Source organism: Triticum aestivum, chromosome 3B (genome assembly GCF_018294505.1).
Source record: "Triticum aestivum cultivar Chinese Spring chromosome 3B, IWGSC CS RefSeq v2.1, whole genome shotgun sequence".
Lineage (NCBI taxonomy): Eukaryota > Viridiplantae > Streptophyta > Magnoliopsida > Poales > Poaceae > Triticum > Triticum aestivum.
The window spans coordinates 686,219,065-686,233,336 of NC_057801.1; the positions used below are offsets into that span (position 1 = coordinate 686,219,065).

General features: G+C 49.0%; 1 pseudogene; it reads left to right on the forward strand.

The window, feature by feature from the left end:
• Positions 1-9,352: 9,352 nt before the first annotated feature.
• LOC123067697 (polyadenylate-binding protein 7-like) overlaps positions 9,353-14,272 on the forward strand; it is a 29,864-nt pseudogene continuing 24,944 nt past the window's right edge.

The following is a 14,272-nucleotide window of genomic DNA, read 5'->3' on the forward strand; positions in this document are numbered from 1 at the left end:
AAGAAAATCGTCGGAGGTTTTATACCTCTTGACGTGGGCACGAGCCTGAAATCCCAATTTCAGCCCTCGAAACATCTCACATGTTCCGCGACGTTTCGAAAACGTCTTTGGTGCCTCTACTTAAATCATTTAACTGAACTATCACGTAGTTATCAAAACGTGTATGTTCGATGTTCGAAACATCCACAAACGACGTTTGGGGTTCAGCACACTAAGCAGTGCATTAAGGACATAAGCGTTCTAGTGTCCGCATAATCGCTACTGTCAACTTTCAACTATATTTTCTCTAGGAACATATCTAAAACAGTAGAACTAAAGCGCGAGCTACGATATAATTTGCAAAAGGTCTTTTGACTATGTTCAGGATAATTAAGTTCATCTTATGAACTCCCACTCAGATAGACATCCCTCCGGTCATCTAAGTGATTACATGATCCGAGTCAACTAGGCCGTGTCCGATCATCACGTGAGACGGACTAGTCATCATCGGTGAACATCTTCATGTTGATCGTATCTACTATACGACTCATGCTCGACCTTTCGGTCTCCGTGTTCCGAGGCCATGTCTGCACATGCTAGGCTCGTCAAGTTAACCCTAAGTGTTTTCGCTGTGTAAAACTGTCTTACACCCGTTGTATGTGAACGTAAGAATCCATCACACCCGATCATCACGTGGTGCTTAGAAGCGACGAACTGTAGCAACGGTGCACAGTTAGGGGAGAACACTTCTTGAAATTGTTGTAAGGGATCATCTTATTTACTACCGTCGTTCTAAGCAAACAAGATGCATAAACATGATAAACATCACATGCAATCAAATAGAGTAGTGACATGATATGGCCAATATCATATAGCTCCTTTGATATTCATCTTCGGGGCTCCATGATCATCTTGTCACCGGCATGACACCATGATCTCCATCATCATGATCTCCATCATCGTGTCTTCATGAAGTTGTCACGCCAACGACTACTTCTACTTCTATGACTAACGCGTTTAGCAATAAAGTAAAGTAGTTTACATGGCGTTCTTCAATGACACGCGGGTCATACAATAAATTAAGACAACTCCTATGGCTCCTGCCGGTTGTCATACTCATCGACATGCAAGTCGTGAATCCTATTACAAGAACATGATCAATCTCATACATCACATATATCATTCATCACATCCTTTTGGCCATATCACATCACATAGCATACCCTGCAAAAACAAGTTAGACGTCCTCTAATTGTTGTTTGCATGTTTTACGTGGCTGCTATGGGTTTCTAGCAAGAACGTTTCTTACCTACGCAAAATCACAACGTGATATGCCAATTGCTATTTACCCTTCATAAGGACCCTTTTCATCGAATCCGTTCCGACTAAAGTGGGAGAGACTGGCACCCGCTAGCCACCTTATGCACCAAGTGCATGTCAATCGGTGGAACCTGTCTCACGTAAGAGTACGTGTAAGGTCGGTCCGGGCCGCTTCATCCCACAATACCGTCGAAACAAGATTGGACTAGTAACGGTAAGCATATTGAACAACATCAACGCCCACAACTACTTTGTGTTCTACTCGTGCAAAGAATCTACGCAATAGACCTAGCTCATGATGCCACTGTTGGGGAACGTAGCAGAAATTCAAAATTTTCCTACGCGTCACCAAGATCTATCTATGGAGAAACCAGCTACGAGTAGAAGGAGAGTGCATCTACATACCCTTGTAGATCGCTAAGCGGAAGCGTTCAAGTGAACGGGGTTGATGGAGTCGTACTCGTCGTGATTCAGATCACCGATGATCCTAGTGCCGAACGGACGGCACCTTCGCGTTCAACACACGTACAGCTCGACGATGTCTCCCACGCCTTGATCCAGCAAGGAGAGAGGGAGAGGTTGAGGAAGACTCCATCCAGCAGCAGCACAACGGCGTGGTGGTGATGGAGGAGCGTGGCAATCCTGCAGGGCTTCGCCAAGCACCTACGGGAGAGGAGGAGGTGTCACGGGGGGAGGGAGGCGCCAAGGGCTCAGGTATGGATGCCCTCCCTTCCCTCCACTATATATAGGGGCAAGGGAGAGGGGGGAGGCGCAGCCTTGCCCGTTACTCCAAGAAAGGGGTGCGGCCAAGAGGGGGGGGGGAGGAGTCCATCGTCCCCAAGGCACCTCGGAGGTGCCTTCCCCCTTGAGGACTCTTCCCTCTAGGGTTCCCTAGGCGCATGGGCCTCTTGGGGCTGGTGCCCTTGGCCCATGTAGGCCAAGGCACACCCCCTACAGCCCATGTGGCCCCCCGGGGCAGGTGGCCCCACCCGGTGGGCCCCCGGGACCCTTCCGGTGGTCCCGGTACAATACCGATGACCCCGAAACTTGTCCCGATGGCCGAAACAGGACTTCCTATATATAAATCTTTACCTCCGGACCATTCCGGAACTCCTCGTGACGTCCGGGATCTCATCCGGGACTCCGAACAACATTCGGTAACCACATACAAGCTTCCTTTATAACCCTAGCGTCATCGAACCTTAAGTGTGTAGACCCTACGGGTTCGGGAGACATGCAGACATGACCGAGACATTCTCCGGTCAATAACCAACATCGGGATCTGGGTACCCTTGTTGGCTCCCACATGTTCCACGATGATCTCATCGGATGAACCACGATGTCAAGGACTCAATCGATCCCGTATACAATTCCCTTTGTCTAGCGGTATTTTACTTGCCCGAGATTCGATCGTCGGTATAACCGATACCTTGTTCAATCTCGTTACCGGCAAGTCTCTTTACTCGTTCCGTAACACATCATCCCGTGATCAACCCCTTGGTCACATTGTGCACATTATGATGATGTCCTATCGAGTGGGCCCAGAGATACCTCTCCGTTTACACGGAGTGACAAATCCCAGTCTCGATCCGCATAAAACAATAGATACTTTCGGAGATACCTGTAGTGCACCTTTATAGTCACCCAGTTATGTTGTGACGTTTGATACACCCAAAGCACTCCTACGGTATCCAGGAGTTACACGCTCTCATGGTCAAAGGAAGAGATACTTGACATTGGCAAAGCTCTAGCAAACGAACTACACGATCTTTGTGCTATGCTTAGGATTGGGTCTTGTCCATCACATCATTCTCCTAATGATGTGATCCCGTTATCAACGACATCCAATGTCCATAGCCAGGAAACCATGACTATCTGTTGATCACAACGAGCTAGTCAACTAGAGGCTCACTAGGGACATATTGTGGCTATGTATTCACACGTGTATTACGATTTCCGGATAATACAGTTATAGCATGAATAAAAGACAATTATCATGAACAAGGAAATATAATAATAACACTTTTATTATTTCCTCTAGGGCATATTTCCAACAAGTGGTGCTTAGGAGAAGCTCTGCGTCGGTAGCTTCATCAACATCGTCATCACGCTGTCGTGCTGAGGGAACTCTCCCTCGAAGCTCTACTGGATCGTGAGTTCGTGGGACGTTACCGAGCTGAACGTGTGCAGATCGCGGAGGTGCCGTACGTTCGGTACTAGGATCGGTCGATCGTGAAGACATACGACTACATCAACCGCGTTGTCATAACGCTTCCGCTTACGGTCTACGAGGGTACATGGACGACACTCTCCCCTCTCGTTGATATGCATCACCATGATCTTGCGTGTGCGTAGGATTTTTTTTTGAAATTACTATGCTCCCCAACAATTTTGTGTCCCAAGAAGTAACTAGCATGGTGGAGGAATTGATTTTATTGGCATATAGTTAACACTTTATTGTGTACCAACAAAATATGATGATCCAACATAATCATCTATTATTTTGTCAACAACACCTGACTCACTAACATCAAATACAACTGGTGGGTCCACTGTTAAATCTTCAATTATATCACCTGGGTCCACTTCTTCATGTTCTGCACTTTTTGTTAACCGGTGCTTGTTTTATATCTAATTCCCCCTCTTTAACATACAAACACAATGTCTGACTGCTTTTAAATTTCTTTATCATCTCATCCACTTCAGTGTTGTTTCTGATGATAGTAATCCCTTGCAGCCTTGTGCCATCCTTCCTCAAGTAGCAAATACTGTCATCACTTCCATATCCATTTCTGACCATCACATTAAGCAAACTGCCATAACTGATGTCTCTCTCATACATCTTCACAAGGGCATATTTTTTGGCAGCATCTTTAGAAGGAAACTGAAAATATAATGACCATGGCTCCTTGGGCCTACAGAACACAAAACTTATTAAGATTCACAAAATAACAACATTTTCAGTACAGTGGCACAACATTTTCAGGCCTATAGAACACAAATCAAATTAATGACCTTTACATTTTAAGTGGCACAATAAAAACTATGACATATTCACATATAAAACAAAGTAACAACAATAAGATCTATGCCACAAGAGCCAACAAATGCAGAAAAAACTATGATACATTTAGTAATTCGGAAAAAAACAAAGAAAAAACTGCATCTTCATCTAGGCATAGGAGCTTCCTCCCCAACGAAGCAGTATTGCTAGAACTAACCCTAAGTATCCTAACTAAGCAGTATTGCTAGAACCCTAACCCAAGGTTTTTTGCACTGAGATTTACCTAGGTGGAGATGGATACACCGGGGGGCGGGGGTACTTCCTCCCCCAACAAATCTGCCGCCGCCGACGCCTTCTCTGCCTCATCCGCATACTGGGACGGCGGCGGTAGGACAACTTTTCCCCAATCCGCTGTCGAGTGCGGATCACCATCGGGGTTGGGGCCCAACTTGCCAATGGGGTGGCATTGCGGGCGGCGGCCACCGGAAGAACGACCACCGCCGCCGGAGCCGTCGAGACCTTCTCCGCCATCGCCGCCGCCGAAGCTGGTCGCCATGAGTAGAGCGGGAGGAACGCGCGGGAGGGAAACTGAATCGGGGATTGGAGGAGGAAACGGTGGGCGCGTGACCTAATACACGTGCGCGGAAACGGCGGTCACCTGCCGTCTAACGTCGTCCGTCAGCCCGCGCCACGTCGACCCAACAAGTGGGCCCGACCTGTCGGTTTTGCTGTTTCCGCGGCTAAAACGGCCAGTCAGTGCTCCGCGTTACCAATTAGTCTCAGAGTTGGTGGTTTTTTGTGACATGGCTCAAATCTGGTACTGACGTATTACCCTAGCCCCAATTGGGGTGGTTTTGGTTAAATAACTCGATTTTGTTCCAGACTTTTTATATTTATATACTTTTATAGGTTGGTTCGACTTGGCTCTTGTATGCAGTTTCGTATTTATATGGAGGGAAAAGTCCAAAACAAACCTTGAATTTGTCGGCGAAAGCTAAATCAAACCCTGAACTCTCAATCCCTGAAATCAGCACACCAAACTCTCTTATCTCGGTCTATTTTAAACCTTGGGAGGACTTAACCGGTATTTGCTGAATTGGGCCGGCCCATTAGCGGCGTAGCTCCCGCGCGCGCACTGCTCTGGGTTTTCATCGTTTTTTTGTTTTCTTTTTTCTTTCTTACACATGTCTATTTTTTCTCCGTACCCAATGTTCACTATAACGCACACATAATTTTTTTTGATAAACTTTTGATAGTTTCAAATACATTATGTACATTTTTAAATTAAATGTTTTCAAAAAAAATTGAATACATGGTTATATTTTTTTCAGATACATGTTTACATTTTTTAGTGACAATAAACATTTTATAAAACTAAACGAACACTCTTTCACATAGTTCAACATTTTTGAACTTGTAGACACTTTTTTCAAACACATGCTAGGTATATTCTATTAAGTGTAAGACACAATTTTTACAACATGCAAACAATTTTTTTACATTGTACACACATTTTTGTTTGAAAACGTCACAAACACATTTTTTTGAAACTCATGAACATTATTGAAATGCTACATTTTTTGGAATGTATGAAACATTTTTTGAATCACAGAAATATTATTATACATTGCACAAACATTTGTTTGAATTGGTCCGTACATTTTTTTAAACTTGTGATATTTTTTAGATGTCACAAAATATTTTCTTAGAATTTGTTCAGATTTCGAATTTTTTTCCTATTTTGTAATTTTTTCAAAAAGCATTCACACTTTAAAATTATGTTCGGGTTTCAGAAAATGTTTATATTTCAAAAGTGTTCGCTCTTAAAATTTTTGTTCAGCTTTCAGAAAAGAAATGCTCGCTTCATGTTTGGTTGGCCGGCCCAGACGAGTCCTTAGGCAACGATCCGAAACATTTTCTAAAAACATTATTTACAACATTCTAAAAACATTATTTATAAAATGTGACACAATTTTTGAAAATTCGATACATTTTCATAGCATGTGAAAAACTGTTAAAATTCTGAACTTTTTTAGATTTTTTTTAAATCAGAAACAGTTTTAAAAATGCGAATAGAATTTCTAAATTCCAGAAAAAATTAAAAACACAAAAGGAATTGAATTTGTGCGATAAATAGAAAACAGGAATAATTTTTAACTTCTGAAAATTTTAGAATTGCGCGAATATATTTTAAAGTTCACGATTTCTTGCTGTGTTATAGTGAGCCGGCCCAATTTCTGAGTAGCAGGTTATCCCGGCCGGGATTTTCTTATTCCCAGTGTGCCAAACAGGTCTAGGGTCCAAAATAGATCGGGATTACAAGTTCAGAGTGCCAATTTCCGGGATTCAAAGTTCAGCGTTTGATTTAGCTTTTATCTACAACTTCGAGGTTTGTTTTGGACTTTTTTCTATATGGAGCCGGGGAGAGTCCCCTGTTTTTTTCTAAAAAGAATGACTTGCGAGCTATGACGTACACTTGATGGACCTGTGACGCCTAAACAAATGCGTGTGTTTACTCCTGCCATGGAATTTCGCACCACATATGTGTGGTGTGAAGCACGATTCGAAGGTCAAGACAAGACTTGAGGTGCTGCATGCTTGCGTGGCGCCACATGTCGTGTGGAACACCGCCAAACACACCCGCGTGGTTGCATGCCATCTACGACTAATTTTGCACGGAGAAGGAACAATATACAAGTCTGCGCGCACGGCCGGTGAGCGCGGCGCTGGCGTGTCAACCCGTCCGAGCTCCGGCTGCTCCGCGAGTTCATCATTCCTCCGACTTCCGAGCAGCACGGCGGCACCCACATGAGCTTCAGGCTTCCGAGGACCGAAAGGTGGCCGGCGCCGGTGCGCCTTCCACACCAGATCCCCTGCTGTCATGTCCATTTCCTCTGTTCCAGCACCAGCACAGCAGAGTCGGGCTCGGGCGGGCGGGTCAGCGTTTTTCCTCTGAGTTAATGCGGCGGCCGCTGCTCGTCCGTCCGTCCGTCCGTCCAAGCCTTGTTGACCGTTTCTTCCACGCGCCACGGCAGAAGGGACGGTCAGCGTTCCAGTCCAGCACGAGAATTTCCAACCTAGTTGGCCGCGAAGAACGGGGCACACGGACACGGTGTACCGGCCAGCTGCACGCCACCAGATTCCTCTCCATATATATACACACACTACACGAGTCACACAAGTGGCGGACCAGCACCAGCACCAGCACCAGACTGCAATCTCTACACTCAGAACCGGGCGGCTAGATATTCCGGGAGATACGTGCGTGCGTGCGTGCTCTGTGAAGTTTCCAGAGGATCTAGATCGCAGGGCACGTTCCTTTGCTTCTTGGAAGCCATGGATGCCCACCGTCACCGCAGCTTGTTCGTCGTCGTCGTCGTGGCTGTCGCTGCGATAATCTTCACCATGGGCTTCGTGCGGTGTGCCGATGCCGCACGACCCGTGCCACCGAGCCCGGCGTCGTCCTCAACGGCGTCCGCGCTGGTGTCGTCGTTGATGGAGATGCTACCCATGGGGCCGAGCGGAGGAGGCGCGGGGCACTGATCCGCTCAAGTTGATCGCTGGCGAGAAGCGTAGTGTAGACAGGTCTAGCTAGGGAACGGATGTAACGCTGCTGCTGGCAGTTCTTTGTTCTTGGTCCTCCTTCTCTACCTGGCCATCTTCACTTTTTTTTTGCCCTACACTTGCAAGAGGTCTAGGAAGTGTCTGACATTTTATCTAAATAGTACCGTTGACATGAGCAATAGCATGATGCAACACAAACCACTAGAAAGTTTCTCCTATCCAAATGCTAAGCGTCACACGTGTGGTATAAAATATTTAGACCAAACGTGCTCATCACTCATCACCGTTCAATTATTTTGAATGAATTAAAGAGCACAGAGCTGCCACGTCATGTTTTCCAAACGTTCGGGCTGGCCACGGTCTAAGAGCATCTACGACCCGGACTTTGCAAATCCGACCCCTCAAACGCCAGTGGACGCGCCCCGACGCGTCCGCGGGCACTGATCGAACACGTCTCAAATTAGTCACTTTGCATCCGCCTCTCTCATATTTCATCCCTAGATCCATATGAAGCATGCAAAAGGAATCCTACATACTACATCTACGTACTATCCTAGCTACTTTTCATCATCGGAGATGTCCACGACGACGGTGCCGGGCGCCGGCTGGACGGGCGGGTAGGAGGGCTCCGGCTCATCCTCCTTCTGCTCGACTTCATCCATGTAGGCGAACATCTCCTCCTCCTCCACGGTCTCGTACGCCTCCATCTCCTGCTGGTGACTGACGAGGACATGTATTAGGGGTAGGGTAACAGGCCTGACCTAAAGACCCTACTCATGGACACCGTACACTTTATACTGGGCCCCTGGGCCAGATCCCCGTCCAGATGTACTGCAACTTGAAAGTCACTCGGACGGCAACAACCACTCGGAGCACGGCACTCCATTCGACGAGCTCATTCCACTCGGCTATGTAACTCACTCGGATATGCGAAGACCAATAGTCAGCGGGGCGATTTTGTTGTGGGCAGGCATTATGGCATTGATGCTCCACTTTGAAACATAGGAGGGGGGGTGGCACATTGTATATAAGCCACCCCCACCACTAGACTGGGGGCTTCTTCCACCTCTCTCTCTTTTCACCATTAGTCTCCGGACTTAGCTCAGGCATGGGGATCCGTTTCTCTCTCACACACACACATTGTAATCTCCGGATATATGCTCAGATAAAACAAAGCCTCTCCGGAGCACGAGACGTAGGGTTGTTATCTCCACCATGAGAGTCCCGAACTCGCTAAAATCACCGTGTCACCCATTTGCATCTCGATAGATCATGCTCTGTTATCCTACCCCTCTCTTCTTGTCGGAATCGTTCCCACGACAGTTGGTGCCCACCGTGGGGCATGGCGTCTATCGAACCATGATGTGAACGGTTTGTAGCAATTCTTACATCTATTCCCTATTTTACTTATGATGTGTTTCACCTTTACCAAGAACAGGGTCGTCTTCGGCCTCGTATGCGAACGCCGTTGCCGCTCCTCGACGCATGGTCACCACACGTGCGGACGAAGATGCGAAGGGATCGATCCCGTCCAGCTCCCAGAGCGGTGACATGCTGCGCAGCGCTCGCCCGCCTGGTGACGCACTTGCCGGCCCCGCGCCGCGTTCGTCGGCCCAGCGCCGTACTCGCTCGTCCCGCCGCGCGCTCGCCGGCCCCACGCCATGCTGGCCGCCGAGCGACGAGCTCGCCGACCTCGTGTCGTGCTGGCCGCCCTGCGACAAGCTCGCCGGCCCTCTCCCACATCTCCAGCGGCATACGCTGCCTCATCGCATGCGCTTGTTTCACCTGCATCGTCTGCATGGAAGAAAAGGTAACCCTCTAACCCAAGTGCAGGTCATGGGTCAGTTACCATTTCATTAAGATAATTCCCTCATTAAGCAGCCAATTAGGAGAGGGTTTCGTTACCTAATTATGGTGATTGATACCCCCGCCTTTCCCGTAAATTAATGGCTTAATTGCCCACCATTCGGTTTCCACACCGATTAATCCATGCATGCATGCACAGCCATTTGTGGTCTTTAAGGACGAGACTTGCCTGCTCCCTGCGTGTGTGCCCATCCGTGCTCCCGCATATGTGGCATGATTTGATTGGAACAAAATAAGGTCCGGCCCTACCCCCTTAAAATCAGGGGGGAGATGATTAGATTAGAAAGGAAAAAAAAAGACAACCGTAGGATGAAGTGGAAGCACGGATGGGAGCATGGGAAGGAAGCAGGCAAGCCGAATCCGGTCTTTAATCCCTGCAAAATACTAACATCCATGCATGCATGCACGACCATATGTGGTCTTTAATCCTTGCAAAATAGCGTCCGTGCATGGACACTTTAGTCCAGCAAAAAATATTCGTGGATGTACTAACTTGCAGGCTCGTTGAGACGAACAACGTGGATTGACTAGCTCGCCATTTATTCCACTCGGATGATGGTGTGGCGACCGGATCGCAGCCCAACTGTGGTTCACTCGATCGATTCACTTCATCACCATTCGGCCGCCCCGTGCGCCGCCACTAGGTTGGTCACCTTATAACCACTCGGCCGCCCTATGCGTCGTCACTCGATTGGTCACCTCATCACCACTCAGCCGCCCCGCGCGCCGCCATCAGGTTGGTCACCTCATAACCACTCGGCCGCCCCGTGGGTCGCCACTCGGTTGGTCATCTCATCACCACTCGGACGCCCCGCGCGTCGTCATTGGCTGGTCACCTCATCACCACTCGACCGTCCCGCGCGTCGCCATCGTGTTGGTCACCTCATAACCACTCGGCCGCTCCGTGCGTCGCCACTCGGTTGGTCACCTCATCACCACTCGGCCGTCCCGCGCGTCGCCATCAGGTTGGTCACCTCATAACCACTCGGCCGCCCCGTGCGTCGCCACTCGGTTGGTCACCTCATCACCACACGGCCGCCCCGCACGTCGCCATCGGTTGGTCACCTCATCATCACTCGGCCGCCCCACGCGTCGCCATCGGTTGGTCACCTCATAACCACTCGGCCGCCCCGCGCGTCGCCATCGGTTGGTCACCTCATCATCACTCGGCCGCCCCGTGCGTTGCCACTCGGTTGGTCACCTCATCACCACTCGGCCGTCCCGCGCGTCGCCATCAGGTTGGTCACCTCATAACCACTCGGCCGCCCCATGCGTCGCCACTCGGTTGGTCACCTCATCACCACTCGGCCGCCCCGCGCGTCACCATCGGTTGGTCACCTCGTCACCACTCGGCCGCCCCGCGCGTCGCCATCGGTTGGTCACCTCATAACCACTCGGCCGCCCCGCGCGTCGCCATCGGTTGGTCACCTCATCATCACTCGGCCGCCCCGTGCGTCGCCACTCGGTTGGTCACCTCATCACCACTCGGCCGCCCCGCGCGTCGCCACTCGGTTGGTCACCTCATCACCACTCGACCGCCCCGCGCGCCTTCAGACAGCTAAGTCATTTTACATTTTGTTATTTTCGTCTTCCCGAGTATTCCGTAATTCACACATCACGTTCACTCGGAGGCCACGCCACCGAGTGTACCCCCACGCTCGGTTGCTTATTTTCACATACTTGCTTAGTACTGGTTATGTGACTCCCAAGTCCAACTTCCATTTTTTCGCATACATCATTCACGAACACCATGTGTTCTTTATTTCGAGTTTGCATCGGTCCTCCGGGGCTGCAACTCAGTCGAAATACTACACTTCCATTTTATTTGAGCCAGCACTTCGACGAGTTCGAACGGATCCTTCGCTCCTTCAGACTCTTGCTAGTTAACCAGCAAGCCCCTTGCACTCCCAGCGGGTGTCTATGGGTGTTATTCACACAATTTATTTCAGCACACATCGAATTTCCTCGAGAAATTATTTCGTTGGCTTGTGCCTTTTTACACAAGTTACGCGATCACTCGACGGCCCTATGCGCCAAATTCATCGCTGCTCGGACTCGGTCACCATACCGGTCCCAGCGCACCACAACATCGACCTTGTCGCTCTCTTGACTTCAAACACATCCAGCCAACCCCTCTGTGGAATCCTCTTCACCGTATCAATGATATAGACCTCGTCAGGCATGAGACAGATAAGTCCCTTTTATAATTAAACTTCACACTTCACTCTTTTGCGAGTTTGCCTCTTTAGAGCATCACTCGGAAGCTTTTCCTCATCTTTACCCGAGTCCGACTCAATGAATTGCAAATCATCCATTCAAAACTATATTTCTCGTATTCCGACATGTCCGTTGTCGAAGACTGTAGTATGCTCGGGGGCTACGCCGCACTCGGGAGCTGCATCTCATTTGGAATGACACTCTCCTGAGTGGCCGAGGACTTCATCACCAGTCAGATCCTTCACTTCAACAAGTGCATTCGATCCGCCACTTTGACAAGTTTTATAATCACCCAGACGCTCTGCACGCCATCTTCATTCCTACTCAGACTCAGTTGTCACGCCGGTCTTGTTGCGTCGCAACCACACTACACCAAACTCATCGATACAACATTTTTGAAAGCATCAGGCTAACTCCTTCGAAGACCATTTTAGTCACTTGGCTGGACACACAACCTGTCACTCGACCAGCCCGCGCATCACCACTTGGCTGGACATGTAGTTCTTCACTCGACCACTTCGCGCGTTGCCACTCAGTTGTGCACATCATGACTCGGTCGCCCCACGCGTCGCCACTCGGTTGGGCACGTCTTCACCACTCGGCCGCCCCACGCATTTCCACTCAGTTATGCACGTCTTCATCGTTCGGCCACCTCGCACATCATGACTCGGGCGCCCCGCGCGTCGCCACTCAGTTGGTGAAAGTGCAATCATGCCCTTAATCATATTTTGATGTTGATGACAACATATATGCTCGGGACTAATCATGTTTATCAAGTATATCTCAGGATTATGTTCCAAAGACCGTGTGCATGGATCATGACTAGGGACAAAAGCATATAACCCAAGAATGGAGATACAAGATGTTGACTTCATTTATGGTTTGTTCTTGAGTATAGGGATCCCGCACTATTAAGAGGGGATCGATGGATCTAGTGAAAAACTTGCTCAAAAGCTACTATCTCTATACCTTGCCTTCGAACGTCCTGTGTTCTACGGACGTCCGGTCCTTCCTGATTGCCCGGACGTCCGGACACTTCCGGACGTCCGACACTTCCACAACAGAAGCATTTACACGGATGTCCGGAACCCTCCGGACGTCCGACACTTCCACAACAGAAACATTTCTACGGATGTCCGGAACCCTCCGGACGTCCGCCACTTTCACAACAGAAGCATTCTTACGGATGTCCGGCCCCGCTCGGACGTCCGTATCCTGTACACTGGATTGTGGGTCACACTTTTCACAACGGCCGGTCGTCCGATGGCTGTCGGACGTCCGGACCCATTTGGGCCTCCAGACGTCCGATGTTCTACGGACGTCCGGCCATCCTGTACCCAAACGGTCACTTCTTCCCACCACCTATATATATACCCTTCCCCTCCACGGGATAGGGTAGGAGTGCTCCGGCGAGGAATTGACCATTGTGATTACCCCCGGAAAAGTTTGTGAGGGTTTGGAGACCACCCAAAGGTCTACCACTAGTGGTTGAGAAACGCCTCCGTGGTGTTGTCTCAAAGGGAGAATAGGGTGAGCCTTCGTGGCGTTGGTGTGCCTTCGTGGTAACATCCACCTCTCTAACGGTGACTAGCTTCCCTCCAAGGAAGTGAACATCGGCTTACATCCTCGTCTCCCGGAGCTGCCGTTATTCCTAACCTTAACTCTCTACTTGTGGTTACTTGTCTCTTTACACTTACGTACATTATATTGTGCTTGCCTACTTACATGTTTGTGTTATTTGCTTAGTACTTTGTGCTCATGTGCAATTGTTAGGCTCATCTTCATATTCCGCATTATTGCCTAAAAATTGCCAAGTAATAATTAAAATTTGTAATTGTACCTATTCACCCCCCTCTAGGTCCATCTCGATCCTTTCAATTGGTATCAGAGCCTCGTGCTCTATTCTTGTGGCTTAACCGCCCTAGAGCGAGATGAACCCAGATGGGACTCCCCTGGTTGTAGATCCTAAGGATAAAGGCGAGGCTTCTTCTGAAGTCAAGTCCTTTACGTCTCAGGATCTAGAACGGGCCCTTGCTAAGCAAAAAGAGGAGCATGATGCTTCTCTTGAGGCCTTGGTCCAACTGAGATTAGCCACGTTGTCTGCGGTGCCTGCACCACACTCAAGTGGTGTGGGTCCGAGGCCAACCGTGCCTACATCATCACTTGGTCAACAACCTCCTAGCAATGAACACGCCAGTGTTCCTTGGCTTTATGCAAGACCTCAGGTTGAGAAACCAAGATATAATCCTCAAGGCAAACCTCCTTTACTTACTGCTACTGCCGATTTTGCTTTGTGGAAAGTTGCTATGTAGGATCATCTTC